The sequence below is a fragment of the Acanthochromis polyacanthus genome, chromosome 13 (genome assembly GCF_021347895.1).
Source record: "Acanthochromis polyacanthus isolate Apoly-LR-REF ecotype Palm Island chromosome 13, KAUST_Apoly_ChrSc, whole genome shotgun sequence".
NCBI lineage: Eukaryota > Metazoa > Chordata > Actinopteri > Pomacentridae > Acanthochromis > Acanthochromis polyacanthus.
The window spans coordinates 17,429,705-17,445,732 of NC_067125.1; the positions used below are offsets into that span (position 1 = coordinate 17,429,705).

General features: G+C 41.4%; 1 long non-coding RNA gene across 1 annotated transcript; it reads left to right on the forward strand.

Annotated features, from left to right (window-relative positions):
- Positions 1–840: 840 nt before the first annotated feature.
- Positions 841–3,827, forward strand: LOC127536762 (uncharacterized). Its single transcript, XR_007945955.1, has 2 exons — positions 841–1,538; positions 2,392–3,827. It is a non-coding gene; the product is annotated as an uncharacterized LOC127536762 (long non-coding RNA).
- Positions 3,828–16,028: the final 12,201 nt, after the last annotated feature.

Sequence of the window (16,028 nt, forward strand, 5' to 3'; positions counted from 1 at the left end):
GTTAACAGACAAACAGACACACACACACACACACACACACACACAGAGACGGACAGACAGACAAACAAACTCCGGTGATAGCACTCGGAGAGCGCATACCTCCGCCATGCCGTTTGTCTGTCTGTGTGTGTGTGTGTGTCCGTCTGTGTGTGTGCGTGTGTGTCTGTTTGTCTGTTAACAGCATAACTCAAAAAGTCATGGATGGATTTTCACCAAATTTTTACAGGATGTCCGGAAGAGCAAGAGTAAGAATCGATTTTGGAGGTGATCCAAATCACCGTCTGGATCCAGGAATTTTTTGAAGGTCGAAGGACAATTGAGAGATGGCCGCTGATTGTTACTTTTGCTCTTCCGGACATCCTGTACAAATTTGGTGAAAATCCGTCCATGACTTTTTGAGTTGTGCTGTTAACAGACAAACAGACACACACACACACACACACACACACACACACACACACACACACACACACACACACACACACACACACACACACACACACAGACAAACAAACTCCGGTGATTACATAACCTCCTGGCGGAGGTAATGAGAAGGTGTGTCTATACTTTGGACTGGTACTGTACATGATGGAGAGTTCAAAAATTGGATTAATTGTGTAGAGAAACAATGACAACGAAAACAACATGAATACAATACAGGAAGTCTGAATCCATGTTTTTGAGACTGTCATTGGTGAACTGCAGTTCCAGGATGGAAATGCTTTGAAATTATGTTGACTGCTTATTTCCCTCATGATATGCATGCCACTTGGACATGTTAAAAATTAGATTTTCATTGAAGGTCTTTTAGGGTCCAGTGTACTCAAAATTATGTTTTCAGTCACTTTAGAATGACCCCTTTATATCTATATTTCTCTTCCACTGAGTCTGCCACCAAAAATGGCTCTAGAGAGGTGTGTTTGTGTTCTTTGCATTTTCCTACATGCTTTCCAAGCAACAGTCAAGTGAGGAGTACTCAGCGGCTTACAATCTGCAGCCTCACTGCTAGATGCCACTAAATCCTACAGACTGTACCTTTAAGATACTTGGAGAGCCATATGGGGAGGAAATTTTGCACAAAGGTCATGTAAGTACACAGCAAATGCTGATTGCTAATCATTCTAATTGAGTTTTTATGTGACTAATAGCTTATTTCACACAATGGTAATTATCCTAATGTGGAGGATATAAGAAAAATGAAGATGAAGTGATGTCTGGGTCAGGTCTGACGAGGAGCAAGAAGAGGACTTGAGTGAAGTGGGACTGGGGGAGCAATGTGACTTTGATGAGCATCACTTGTTCTGCTTTTTTCAGGAGACGCTGGGAAATTAGGGTGGCAGCTCGACGACACTGAATCAGCCACGCAGGCCTTCTGGCAGTTTGTGTGCTAGCTGGGCTTCGGTGTGGTGCCAGGTCTCTCTGCAGCACCTGCCAGAAAGAGTCTCCTCTGTTCTCCCTCCTTCTTATTGGATTAAAGCGATTCTACTTTCCTCTTCATGACGTCTGAACGGATGAAACCAAGGAGAGAAAAGGGGAAGGTAGGAAAATACAAATGAGGATAGGGAAGACGACTTGCATCAGCCGTGATGAAGTCACCTCTATCGACTGAGCGCCTCCATTTTGATTGAGTTTGATAACCTTCGTGATTCCCTCCTCTCTTCCCCTCACTTTTTCTTCCATATGCACCGCCATCTGTGTGTTCTCTCACTTCTGACTTCACTTCCATCACTTCACTTAAATACTGCAGAGTTGCTATTTTCATGTGTTATACTTTAACTCTAACCATGAACTTCTCAGCTGACACAATGAGTTGCTCTTGGGATATTTTCGAAAAGTCACCATTCGCAGGAGCCAACCTTTAGCCTACAAGTCCCACATTTACCTACTGTAATATACTCTGTATTAAAGCTGGTTTTAAACTCCACATGTGCTGCGATATTTAAAAAAACAAAACAATTATCGCTGCTTTGTTGACTGAGGCTGTTTGTATTAATTACTGTACTTAAACAGTTACCGCTTTTAACTGCTATTTAACAAAGCAGCAGCAATATAAACTAATGATCCTCAGGTGCATTCATTTAGCAAAGAAGAGAAACTGAGAAGCTGCCGTTCAGTTACCTCTCTCTGTAATTGCATGTTAAATTATGCTTAAAATAATTCACACTTCATGCACTGTTTTACTTTACATACACATCAAACAAAAAAAAAACACAAAAAGACTTTAATTGTAGCAGGAATAAACTCAGCGCCTCGTCAAACATTTTTTTTCTTCAACCCAGTACTCAAATCAGTGACCTTCAGGGAAAACGCTTCTCATACGGTATACCTCATTTTCAGATATTCGTGCTTTTCTACATGCTCAGATCTAATATCAGTCTCATCCCATCTCAGGTTGTCAATAAGTGACAAAGCAGCTGCCGGATGGAGGGATGGAGCATGGAGGGGAGTTGGTGGGGAAGACGGTGACAAGCAAATGAGTCATCAGGAGGAATAACCTGTGCAGGGAGCCTCGTATTCTGTCAGTCTGGAGCGGTGCAATAGTGAGCTTTGCCCCGGTTTGTTGCGCAAATGTGTGAGTGACAGAGAGAGATAAGGAGGTGCTGCTGCTTGTTTTCTGAAAAGCAGCTTGTTGTTGCTCCTCAGAGTTTGGGAGTCCTCCGTAAGGTTTTTTTTTTGAGGGCTCGTAATTGCCTCAGAGCTGCAAGAGTGACTGAGAGAATGTTATCAGATGGAGGCACCACCTGATGTGGCACAATGGATCCTAACAAAGCAAACCACGTATGGAAGAAAATAATGCAAAAAATGGCCAAAAAAGCAACAAAGGCAAGAGCAAACAATGTAGCCGGTGAGGTCAAGAAACGGTGAGTTCTGAGCTGCAGTACACAGCCAGCCTCTGCTGCCATAAGCCCCACGGGAAAGCAGGAAAGAGAAGGAGGAGGAAGGATGCTGCTGAAGGGAAGGATAGCTATAAGGGCATGGACAGATGCACTGACATTTCCAACCCATTACCATGGTTCACAGGGTGTGTGCTCGCTCTGCCCACAGACACTTCTACTCCTGGCTGGCATGTGCACTGGCGTGGAATATAGACAGGCTGCAAATGGCCACATACTTGCAGAGCAACTTATGGTAACACGACCCAGGGAAGGTTTTTAAAGAAATAGAAGACTTGCCCGAAGCATGCTTTAGTTCTTGCAACTAGCACCACAATATGGATGATGTAGTGCAAGCGTTAAAAAATAAAAACTCAAATAGAATGTGCAAAGTGTATAAATATGACAAGTAGTCAATAAACAATGCACATGGGCCTGTAGTGAAGACTATGCATGTCCATAGATTATTGGATTGCTGGTGTAAAAACACTCTTGAAGTAAAGTGCAAAGGTGTAAAACAGGTGCAGTAAAACTACATAGAAATTTATAATTAATTCATCCTTTGCTCACGAGGTTCACAGTTCAGACTTTTCTCAGATCCTTCGTAACCTGTCTGTCACTTCCTCTGTGAATATCTGTGCATGTCAGTGATGTGATCAATGCAGGTGAGACTTCAGTGTTAACAGCATCCACCTGATGTAACTCAAACACACCGTTTTGTTGCCAACCAACTGGCATAACTTGTTTTTCCTCTGAAATCTCAATCTCTTCTCTGCCAGTCTTCTTTTTTTTTTTTTTTTAACTTTTCAGTGCCATGTTATGTCTTTTTCCTCCCCTCTGCTGCATGCATCTTGCATCTTTGATAACCTTGTGTGTGTTTGATTCCATGTGCCCAGCCTCCCTGTCCAGTACAGTGAAAGTACTGTATATTGAATAAAGAGATTTCTAAATTGGGCTATTGATTCTGCATTTGCTTTGAAGGATGTCTGAGTTTGGTTGCAGCTTTTCTGAGTGATGCAATGCAATATACATGGACTGGCTTGTTTTTCTCTGTGTTATACAGCTGTTCTGTGTGTTTCTTTAATTTAAACAGCAGAAAACAACATCCTGAATATATATATAAAAATATGAATGTGAGCATGCATGTTTTCATTGTTGGTAGAGGAAGCAGAAGAGAGGCATCAAATTTGAAAGAAGAGGCAGACTAGAGATAGATTACACAGGCTGTGACCGCAAATGTCAGTATATGGTTTTTAAACAGTCTTTGAAAGGCATGTTAGATTTAAAATAATATATGATACAATTTATCCCAGCCTGAAACTATAAAAAAAACCCTGAAAGAATTGTTAAGTGTTCACTCTTTTAAGAAGAAGAAGACGAAGAAGAAGACGAATGATGATAATAATTGGAAAATTTCAGAAGAAATTTTGACGGTGCTAGCGCAACTTTTGCCATTATGTTCTGCTAAAGTGGATTTTATCTTGAGAAGCCAGTTTCACAAACCCAGCTCAGTACCTTTAAACATTTTTGATGTTTTACTTTGAAAGCGTAGTCCAGTACCAATCAGCCAATCAGCTGTGACAGGCAGACTACGGATTAGATCCTCGAACAAATGGTCACAGCTCAAAAATGAAAAGCCGTATTGGAAAAATGTCACAGTGTGAAGTACGGTTTTGTTTTCAAAGTCTATTTACGTACTGTGTATTACACAGATTTGGTGGCAAGTTAACGAGACCCTCCGCTTCTGATTTACACTCAAAATTTTGTAGCTCAATGAGAGTTTTTGTCAGCACACTGTACTCTGAGGTGATTTATGAAAAAAATATTAAGTTCTACAACAATACGAGTCACATTTTAATGCATAAATTGTTCATGTACAGTAGAAATTGTGAGAAGGAGACTAGGTTAACTGGAATGTGGAATGTTTTTAGGGTGGGTGACTTAACATGTGAGACAGGCAGGCAGACCTCTGGTGTGTGTGTGTGTATATATGTCAGGGTAGAGACTGCGATTTGGTAGAATTGGAGATTCTACCAGTAGAGATTGCAATTGGAGTCTCTACCGGTAGAGATTGCGATCGCAATCTCTACCGGTAGAAACTCCAATCCTACCAGTAGAGATTTGTCAGGGCTAAGGTTAGACTTTTAAGGTTAGGGTCAGGGGTCAGGGCAGGGGTTAGATTAAAAGGTCAGAGTTAGTTAAGGTTAGGGTCAGGGGTCAGGGCAGGGGTCAGATTTAAAGTTCCATCTCTACTGGTAGAGATTACAATCGCAAACTCTACCGGTAGAGACTCCAATCGCAATCTCTACTTGTAGAATCTCCAATTCTACCAGTAGAGATTGCGATTATCTCTACCCTGACATATATATACACACATACATACACATGTGTGTTTGCATATTTGATTATTTTACCTGCTAAATGACTATAATTATATTACAAGATTTTTTAAGAAAAACTGGCTAACAAAAGGCTAGCAAAAGCATCATGACAGAAGCAGCATGCCTCCCTTCAGTGTCACTCTGGAAGGCTTTCAGCTACAGCATGGTTGTGCACTAGGAAGTGTTTTGACAGTGTTCACAACCTAACATAACACTCAAGTTTTTTTTTAAAGGTCGCTTTTACAGTTTAGACAGCTGCAGTGATCAAATAATATTGGTCAAATAGTGCACGTGTTCTAGTGGAAACACTGAGAAAGGCAACAATAAAGCTCAGTGGGTGCAGATATTGCATTCCAACTCTGATATTATTGTCTCTGCTGTGCTTTTAATATGCAATGTAGAACATTCTCAGCTAGTCTATATAGCTCAGCAGCTGGATTTTGTAATATTCTGTTCATTTTTGTATGGGAGTTGAAGATGTGTCTTACTGCAGAGCGTCTCTTACCTTCATATTATATAAAAGTGAATCTACTAAACAGACCTTATCAGTGAACTAAGTTTGCAGAATAAACCGACTCTAAAGCACTTCTTTTTTCCTACGGCAAAAGCAAATTACAGCGACTGTTCTTCTATTCATTCACCTTCCAAGTTTTGGTTTTGCACATGTTCATGGAGTCACAAATGGCTGCAGTTAACTAACCCGAACCCTCGAAGAGAAATCCTTGCATATTACCACTAACAGCACTGAAAAATACAAGAATATTGAGGAAGTGATGCATCATCTATTAAGGTTGGTGTTCTTCTAGCTTGTGTCTGACAGTTATGTTGGCCTTTTTTTCCAGGGGCAATTGTTAACTAAGTGTAGTGACAAATCCTTCTTTCGGCACTCTGACTCACAGACGTCCTGTGTTCGTTTCTTTGTCCATTTTTTTGTGTGGTTCTGTTGCTTTATCTCCTCTCCCACTGGTGTTTCGCTCTTGGCCCACTCGCTCTGTGGGGAGGAGGGACAGACGCCGCTTAGCAAAATGCTCCTGCTGGCATGGTGTTAGTTTTAGTGTCAGTTTTTACTTGTAACTGCGAGATAACTAACAAATGGCCATTATTAAAGATGTCGCTAGATATCAACACATCTCTGGCACACAGTGGGATGTATAGAAAACTTGACACCGTGTAACTAACAGTTGGTCTGGAAAGAAGGCGGCTGCTCCAGAATTTGTCACCAAATTGTCAACCAACTCAGGTTTCACTTGAAAGGATCTTTGCATTTTTTGCTTGTATAAGGGGAAACTTCCTATAATAGAAAAAATACAAAAAACAAACTTTAGCTGAAGATGGTTTGGCTCAATCAGTGACAGAAACATTTTCTGGGGAAAGTAATGTACAAATGTCCCTTGAGTTAAGTAGCAATTGTCACAAACTCAAGTCAGAGTTACCTTTTTCAGGGGAATGTTTAAAATGACAAGTTCTTGAAAATAAGAGGCCAATCAACACGAGTTTCCTCTGTGTTAAGCTTCCTCGCCCCAGGTTCTCCAACACAACAGGAGCCAGATTTGTCCTACAAGCTTATGAAAGGCTCTTGATTTTCTACTGTCATTTAAATAACAGAAAGAGGAAACATAGACACTTTTGTTTAGTGTTATTTTACCATATATTATATTAATAAAATTCCTGAAGTTTGCAGACCCATTCCAGCGCAGTTCTACCTCTTATGGTACATTACCAGCAACAAGTGTTGATACCATGAGTGCCTTCTGAAATCAGCAGGAATGTGTACGCTTGTGCTCACGATGTGGATGTATCTGAGTGCAAATTTTCTCTTTTTCACCATACATGGAAAAAGCTGTTAGGCTAAAAGAGGATGCAAAAATTGTAACTGGTTGTTCTTCCAACAATTGCGTCCCTCAGATACACGTAACCCTAAGGAAACTTGGGTTTATAGACAAGACTCCAGCACATCTGAAAAATAGTACAACATGGCAGACTTTGGCATGGATAGAAGAACTAGACCTGAACTTATTTGCATGATTCCACCTTGTGTCCTCTAGCATCACCAACAGGAACACAGTGTTCAATATTAAGACGAAAGAAAAGTTGGATAAACTATCAGTTCATGGAAGCAATCAACATTATAGCAGAAACTGGTTGTTTCATATAGTCACAGTAAGTCATTTGTAAATGGTCTGCTCTTATATAACACCTTTCTACCTAAGTGGTACTCAGAATGCTTTACAATGTTTCTCATTCACCCATTCACACACACATATCAATAGCTGCGTTTCCATTACTCTTAGATATGCGCAAAATGTAAATAGTGCAATGAAAAAATGGTAATGGAAACACCTGAATTTCGAAAAAGGACTAAAATATCGCTAAAAAGTTTTTACGCTCTCATGAGGTGGTTTTTCAGATGTTTCGATATTGAAAAATATTGCAAAAGCGCAATGGAAACACTTTTTCTGCAATTATACATCACCGGACATGACGTACCTGGTCACATGACCAGTTCTCTCGGAGTAAACATGGCGCGGTATGTGTGGACAGAAGAGGAGACCGAGACTTTTCTTGCCATTATTCTTGAGAAAAACATCACTGCCATACTAGACAGCAAACAGCAGAGGAATGCAGAGTGTTATAAGGAGATAGAAGCGTCCGTCTTCCTGCAGTGAAATCTCGCGGGATGATATTTTACGAGAGTTAGGATGCTTCTGCCCAGAACAACCTTCAATGGAAACACGTTCAAAGTGCAAATATACTTTGTCGAAATTTTAGAAATATCGCTTTTATTTTGCAAAAAACTGTAATGGAAACCCAACTAATGGCAACAGAGCTGCCATACAAGTTGCCTTCCTGCCATGGGGAGGAACTTCTGGTTCAGTGGCTTTCCCAAGGACATTTTGGCACATGGAGGAACCTAACCACCAACCTTGTGATTAGATGACAATCCACTCTGCCACCTGAGCCACAGCCTTCAAAACACACGATCCGCCACAACATTAAAACCACCTGCCTAATATTGCTGCCAACACAGCACTGACCCATATAAGCATGAACTCCACAAGACCTCTGAAGATGTCCTCACACCAAGATGTTAGCAGCACCAAGTCCTGTAGGCCACAAGGTGAGGTCTCTGTGGATCAGACTTGTTTTTCCGCAGCATCCCACAGATGCTGGATGGGAGTGAGATCTGGGGACTTTTCAGGCCAAGGCAACACCTTAAACTGACTGAAAGAGGCCACTGCCACCAGGGAACCATGTTGTCATGACAGAGGGTATGAGGTCTGCAATGACTTTTAGGTATATCGTAAGTATTAAAGTTGCATCCACGTGAATGCCGGGTTCCAAAATTCCCCAGCAAAACATTGTCCAGAGCATTGTGCAACCTGCTGCTATCTCTTCTCAAGGAAAGAGACACATACTATAGTAGAGAAAATGGGATTACTCAGACCAGGCCACAGTCCTCTTTTCTTCCATTGTCTAATCTCGAGTTAGAATGGCCGATTGACATTGAATTTTACTTCTTTCAGTCATGGAGTATTACGATTTTCAGCAGTTTGCACTAAGGGGGCTCCTCTGTGGAATCGAGCCACACAGGCCCCCCCACAAGATATGTTGTTTAAATCCCCAAACTTTCTCAACTTTCGAACAGCAGCAGCCACTATACTCACCCATAACATTTACTTGCATAGGAGCGTCAGTAAAAGCTCCTCAGGTTAATAACACTCGCAGTTAAAGTTACAGGCAGTAAAATTAAAATTGCGAGAAACCAGAAGAGGTGATTCACTGGCAAAACTAAAAATATAGAAATTCTCATTTTATTCTGCATTTCAAGTGTTTGTTGCTCTGGAAACTCAGGGGATGCTGCCCGAAAACGATGTCTGTATCCATCTGTTTGAGTTTCTTCAGTTCATCAGACCTGTATGCACGCACATTTCCTCTTGCTGTGTCACCGTTGCACGCACAAACCCATACCCAGGTTTGTTTGATTGAAGAGGTATAGTCTAATATGTGTGTGTGTGTGTGTGTGTGTGTGTGTGTGTGTGTGTGTGTGTGTGTGTGTGTGTGTGTGTGTGTGTGAGTAAGGATGGGTGGGTGAGTGTCTCTTTGTCTGATGTGGCCTGTCAGGTGCAACCATGCAGTGCCCAGTGGGGGAGGACTGAGGTGACTCAGACGGACACAGCAGTCTTGTTTCTGCTGCTAGAAGTAGTGGAGTGTCGACAATGACGGATGATCGAGATGATGTGCATGCATGGTATTTGTGCAGAACCGGAGGGCTTTCATCACCACATGCACTCAAAGAATTCCTCTGGACACTCAGTGTCCACACTAATACACATGTACTTGACACCTGGCCGGGCTGTATGCCGTCAGGGGGAAAGAAAATGTAACTCTTCGGTTGGCATTAGGGGTTTTTATCCCCCTGAAGGTGTGACTGTAATTATGTGTTTCGCTCCAGCTACATTTGTGTGTAAAAAGTGATGCTGCTTCTCCTGGTTAGTGGGTGTGTAGGACACTGTAGCATGTGAGCACAAGTTTGTGTGATTCTGTATGTGTGTTGCAGCATTTGGTCTATTTTTAGCACACCCCAATGATGCATTTATCTGGCGGTTATGGTCACGGGGCTCAAGCAGCACAGCTCAACAAATAAACAAAGCCTCAGCACAATGCTCCAATCAGGTCACAAATTGGAAACAAAATAAAGGATGGAGGGACATTTCTCTACCTGTCAATTTAACCTCGAATTATGCAGGACATGTTTCAGAGGTATTTTTTTAGTTTTCTGCCCACATCCCTTCAACAGAACAGAAAAGATTTTATTTTAACCAACATATGTCTATACTGGTTGTACAAAAGTAACCCTAACCCCTGGGTAAATCTACATCCCATTTACACATCTAAGGAACTGACTCTGGTGCACTGTCAAGTGCTTTTCAGAAGTCTCCTGGAAGAAGGCAAATAAATTTTGATTTAAATTGTCATCAAAGCAAAATGACCTTCAGCTTGTCCCTTAACACCGAGTACAATATGAAGTCAAGCTCATGTTAGAAATGTTCACACTGCCCAGTCCGTTTTTCTGGCAAATGTTTATTGAAAATGTGATTAAATCTCCTTTGAAACAGGGGCGATTCTAGGATCAGAGGTTAAGGGGTGCTGAGCACCCAGAGGTGCCCAGCCAGGCAAGATAAATTTCTTCATTGTTTTGTACGTTTTAATGCAGTTTCACTCCCACATTTGTGAAAGAAAAGCATAACACTTTTTGAAAAGGTCTGTGACTAAACCATCCAATGTGATAAAGTTTATTTAAATGCTGAATCACCGCAAAGGAGGAATGCACTGGAATCTTAAAAGAAACATATCGTAGTCCTAATTTCTGGGAAAAGACGACTCATTTAGATACAGCAGCTCCTCAACATACACATAAACAGCATGTATGTTTCTGGAGTAAACCAGCCCCCTATACCAAGCATCAAAAAAACAAAAAAAAACAAAAACAAAAATGGACCTAGGACTTATTTTTTGACTTTTATTTGAAATGTGATGCACAGCATTTCTTTCCCTGGTCTGCACGCTCTCATCTCCCAGAGTCTCTCCTTGTTCTCTTCCTTTTATAGCGAAATTAAACAAATGGATAATTAGGAAAACGTAATGAAGAAGTTCTGTTTAGAATGAAGTCCACTGATATCTGTTAAGTGTGCTTCTGGAAAGCATTTACTGTGGGGAGAACACATAACCTCCATGGCATATATGTAAAATTATATTGTGAATGAATGTTTTTCTTTGTCATCTTAACAGTTACTGTTTTGCTTGCCACTATTCTCTGTTTGTTTTCATACCTGGTTCTTCCTGACTTTGCACTCTCTCCTCTCCTTCCCCTTTTTCGTCTCTTCCTCTTTGGACTGACAATCATACACAAATAGATTGTATTCAGCTAGAGGAAAAATTATATAAATATGAAAAAATACCAATAAGAATACAAATAACTAATGTCCTCTCTCTCTCTTTGTAATGTCAATCTAAAGGCAAATAACCAACCAATGTGTTTTATATCTGATAACAGATATAAACACTGATACATTGATCCAACTTACAACATTACTCTTGATAGATAAATCATTTGATCTTACACTCTTACCTGAACCCGGCTCTTTTCTTCGAAAAAAACAATCTCATGTCCATGATGAGGCTGTCTGTCTGCACACTCACACAATAGGAGTTATAATGTTAATGGGCATCCGGTCAGTTAGCTAGTCAGTCGCACCTTGGCTTTAATATTAATTCATGCACTGACACAACAGCTAGCTTCTCTCAGTCCAGTTCAAACAGACACTGACCACCTGTAACGTTTGCTAGCTAGAAAAAACGTAAGCTAACTCCTACCTAACAACATAAACAGTAACCTTTGATTAAATGCAGCAAAAATGAGGACTGGTAATGATAATAATGTGTTGGTACTGAGTGGTAGAAGTTCAAACCAGGTACTCACACCACCACGGCACATTACCTTCTGTGGGGCAGCGCTTAGCTCTGCAAGTAGCGGCTCAGAGTCCGAGTTGGGAAAGTTGAGCAGGATCAAACCATTTTGAGGCAAGATGGGGGGAGGGGGTGCTGTATTTTTGTTGTTAAAACATTAGGTGTCACCCAAGTACTGTATGGTTTTTTACACTTTTCTGGTTTGTTAAAAAAAGGACATGCGATACAAAAAATAAAAATAAAAATCTTTTAAATTTTAGGGGTGCTGGGATTCAATTTGGGGGTGCTGAAGCACCCCCCAAAATGGGCTAGAAACGCCTATGCTTTGAAATATAACCAGAATGAATGGTGGTGGAAGATTACTCACAATAGCTGCTGGAAACTGTAAATCGTGTTGGAAAATGGCAATTAGAGCTGTAGATTTACAACTCACTACAGTAAGAATCCTTTTTTCCAACCTTGTTAACATGTCCATATGGTGTGTTTTATATCCTGGAAGATATATCATGAGTGAAATAAGCAGTCAACACCATGGTTGAGCATTTCCACCTTAGAACTAGCCTAGCCGCGCTAGACAACCCACGGCAACGAATTTAATTCTCTGCCAGGGTGGCAGAGAAATTTGACAGATTTGACCTGTCAAATTTACACCCGTAGAGACGGTGTCTGGGTCCGGATTCGGACCGCGGTCCGCCTTTTAGTGAGCCCTGTTTTCAGCCATACAGCTTCACCACTTCCTAACACAGAGAAGACAAATTTATGAACGGGAAAGTGAACGTTATGTCAATAAAACATATACATATGTTTGCGCATTTTTAAGTGGTTATATGGAAATTCGGGACCTTTTCTAGTGGGTATAAGGCGTATACCTGCGTGTTTACAACCCTGGGTATGCATATCTTTGCGCATTTTTAAGTGGGTATACGGAAATTTGGAAAATTTTCTGGTGGGTATATGGCGTATACCTGCGTATCACACAGACCCCTGCTTTCTCCCTCCCTCGCTCTCTCTCTCTCTCTCGTGCTTAAAATGATTGCAAATTTCACTCAGTTTGTGATAACTGTGGAGCATAGCCTATATAACGGCTCTCATGCCAGGAGCATATTATTTAGGATTTTTTTCCAGTAACTAGTTAGGCATCACGTTATTTCCAGCGACATACTGTTTTAAGTTAACCCGCAACATAAAATATACCTATGTTGTTTTAAAACATTATTTTAAGCTCTGTGCTCTGTTTTCTGTTGTGCAAAATTATTCTTACTTTGATTTGCTTGTCTGAATAAATAAGGGGAGTATGGACAGCTCTGGTCAAAAGGTCAGTATAACATTCAGGACCATGAACAGCTCCGCACAGACGGCAGCCGCAGAGACGGCTCCGCACGGTCAGTGCGCACAGGGATATTTACCTAATGTCTCTAAAGCTTCGACAAAATAGCCTCCGATCACTTTTGGGTCACTGCTTGTTTTGTAGGGATTCAGCCAAATTACTTTAGAGAGAAGCCATCGATACACCCATTAATACACACACCAAAAGGTTTCAGTTTGAGTCGATGTGCCAGAGGTCCCATTGAGAAGTACTGTCTTCTGTACAGTCTCCGTCGCTGTCTGAATGCTGACCCCTCTGGATCCAGCTCGGCCAGTATGAGTCGGACTTCTTCCTTCTTGACTTTTAGGCCATTTTCTTGGCACTTAGTGAACATCCACCGATATCCATGCATCTTCCCCGGACCTTGTAATTGTTCCTGTATGAAATCAATGGCACGGCCCAAATCTGAGTCCTCCTCCCGCCGGCTGATGTTTCATCTTAAAGCGTGCACACGTTTTAACATATCGTGCTCACGTTTTAGCTTAAACGTGACCACGTTTAAGCTAAAGCGTGCCCACGAATAAGTATCTCGTGAGCATGCTTTCGTATCGCGTGCGCACGAATACGTATCTCGTGAGCACGATTTATATATTTTTTTCCTCCGTGGCACCTTAGGGGCTCCGTATACAACAGATTGTTTTAAGTTTAGATAAAACCAAAGGTAGCAACAGCACCAATCGGTCAAAACAAAAACATCGAATATCTCTAAATGGGCTGATTTTTTACAGCCCCAGCAGATACAGTCCGCTTTCATTCATTTCGTTCTTGTAAATGATTGACAGGTGTCATGTCCCGCCCCCGTGATTTACTGATCATTTGGGCTAACTTCAGGCAGCCCACAGGCCTTGACTTTGACCAATAGCAGCGAGTTGACGCAGCGGTGCTGCTATTTGTGCCAGAGTTGGGAAGGAGGGAGAAAAGGTTAAGCTATGGCGGGCGTTAGCATGAACGAGGTGGATTATTTGCTTTCTTGTCCATTTTCCTCAATATCTTTGGAGGAAAAGCTGGAAGTTAAGAGACTGGGATCACATCGGCGGTCGATGTGAGCTTCTTTTCCAATAAGGTAGGCCCATGTTGACCTGTTAAAGGACTGTGACACCTTGTTTTTGCTGAGGTCATCTGTTGTACTGAAGGCGTGTTTTGCACTAAATGTCGCCAAACAGTTGTAATAAGACAGTTGCAGCAGGCTATCTGTGGGCAGTCGTTGCAGTTGGAACACGTTTTGTAGTGGTGTGTGTGTGTGTGTGTGTGTGTGTGTGTGTGTGTGTGTGTGTGTGTGTGTGTGTGTGTGTGTGTGTGTGAGTGAGTGAGTGAGAGAGAGAGAGTGTTGATGTCGAGCACTAAAAAGTATAGCGTACCTGTAATTGATGTAACTGTGTGTATCATAGGTGATGTTGCTTTTGCAGCGGTGTTAACCATTTAATCGGTATTATGCATTTGTTAGCCCACCCAACAAATTTCACCACCAGCCGCCACTGCCTCTACCATACTTCTTAGGATTACAAAGACCTGGGTGACTGAGAATCTACAGATGTATTGGTCACAGTGGGTTTTTCAGAATTAGTCTTTCCTTAAAATGTTGTATTATCCCTGACTTCCATACTCCGGCGTTGTTTTGTGCTAGTTTAGCTTTAATATATTCAGTCTGATTTAAGTAAATCTCTTGCGTGGACTCGGCACTTGTCGAGCTCTTTGAGCCCGTTTGTGACACTGCTGACATGATCCAGAAGGAAAACCTGTCAACCGCCATGAACTGCAGTTGTCACAGATCATGAGCTCCAAAAGACACACTAAAAAAATCTGTTAGAGACAATATTTTTGACTTCTTCCAACAGCCTGACAGGAGAAAGTGTGACTGTGAATGACTCTGTGCTACTGTATTTTGTGTTTGATTCATAGGAGTGAAAAAGCTTCAGAGACGAGGATTCTTCTCCTCATAACAGTATTTCAGTGAAAATTTAAAGATAGATAAGGGATTTCTATCATATCATTTTCTCACAAAGCTATTTTTCAATAATGAGTGTAACAACTGAGGTTAATCTTGTGTCTTGTAATAAGAATGAACTGTTCAGGTGTCCTCTCATGAGCTACAAGCTCCATAATGAATCTTGCATGATCGATATCTCTTTATTAAGAGCAATCTTTATTCCTTTTCATTTTTTTTTACCGTTTCTGCAGTGCTTCACCCATTTAGATACAATGTTTAGACCAAGACAAATTACTCCCACTAACAATTCCTCTAATTTTCATTCATTCATCTACACCTGTCACCATCCATCCCGTCTCTCTCCTTCCTCTCTCCATGAGTTTGTTTTAGCCTTCTTTAATGGCCTCTCTGCATTATTTACATCTCAGGGCTATTTTCAGACACTTTGAATTATGTACATACGCAGTCTAAATGAGGCCCGCAAGCAACCAGGAAGTGTTTGATAGCTTTACTGATTTCTTTGCATGTGCGTTCAATTTCAGAGAGTACATACCGACAGCAGAGTGTGTTTTTTCCTTCTGTTCTTCCTCTGGACAGATGTGTAGGGCTGGCGCATGAATAAAGAGGGTTTGTTGACGGAATAAATGTGTACACGCCGTCAGTGAGTTTTTACATACAGTATGTAAATATCTTTACATCTTTGCGTGTCTGGCAGCTTGATGCATTCCAGTAATGCTGGGGGATCAATCCTCTCTGTCCATTAGTGAAGCAGTATGACCCTTTGGGATATGCATGGAACCAGATGCCAGCACTATAGCAGCACCAGCATAGCGTGTGCTCTCATCCATTTAATCCCTGTCTGCCCCTTTGTCTCCCTCTCCTTCCCCTCTACCCTTTCCTTACCCTCTTACATTTCCACAGCACATTTATCCCTTTCCAAATTTCAGGTCCTCACTTACACTGATAAAATACGAATACAGCACATTGCGCAATCAATGAGTAGGGAAGAATAA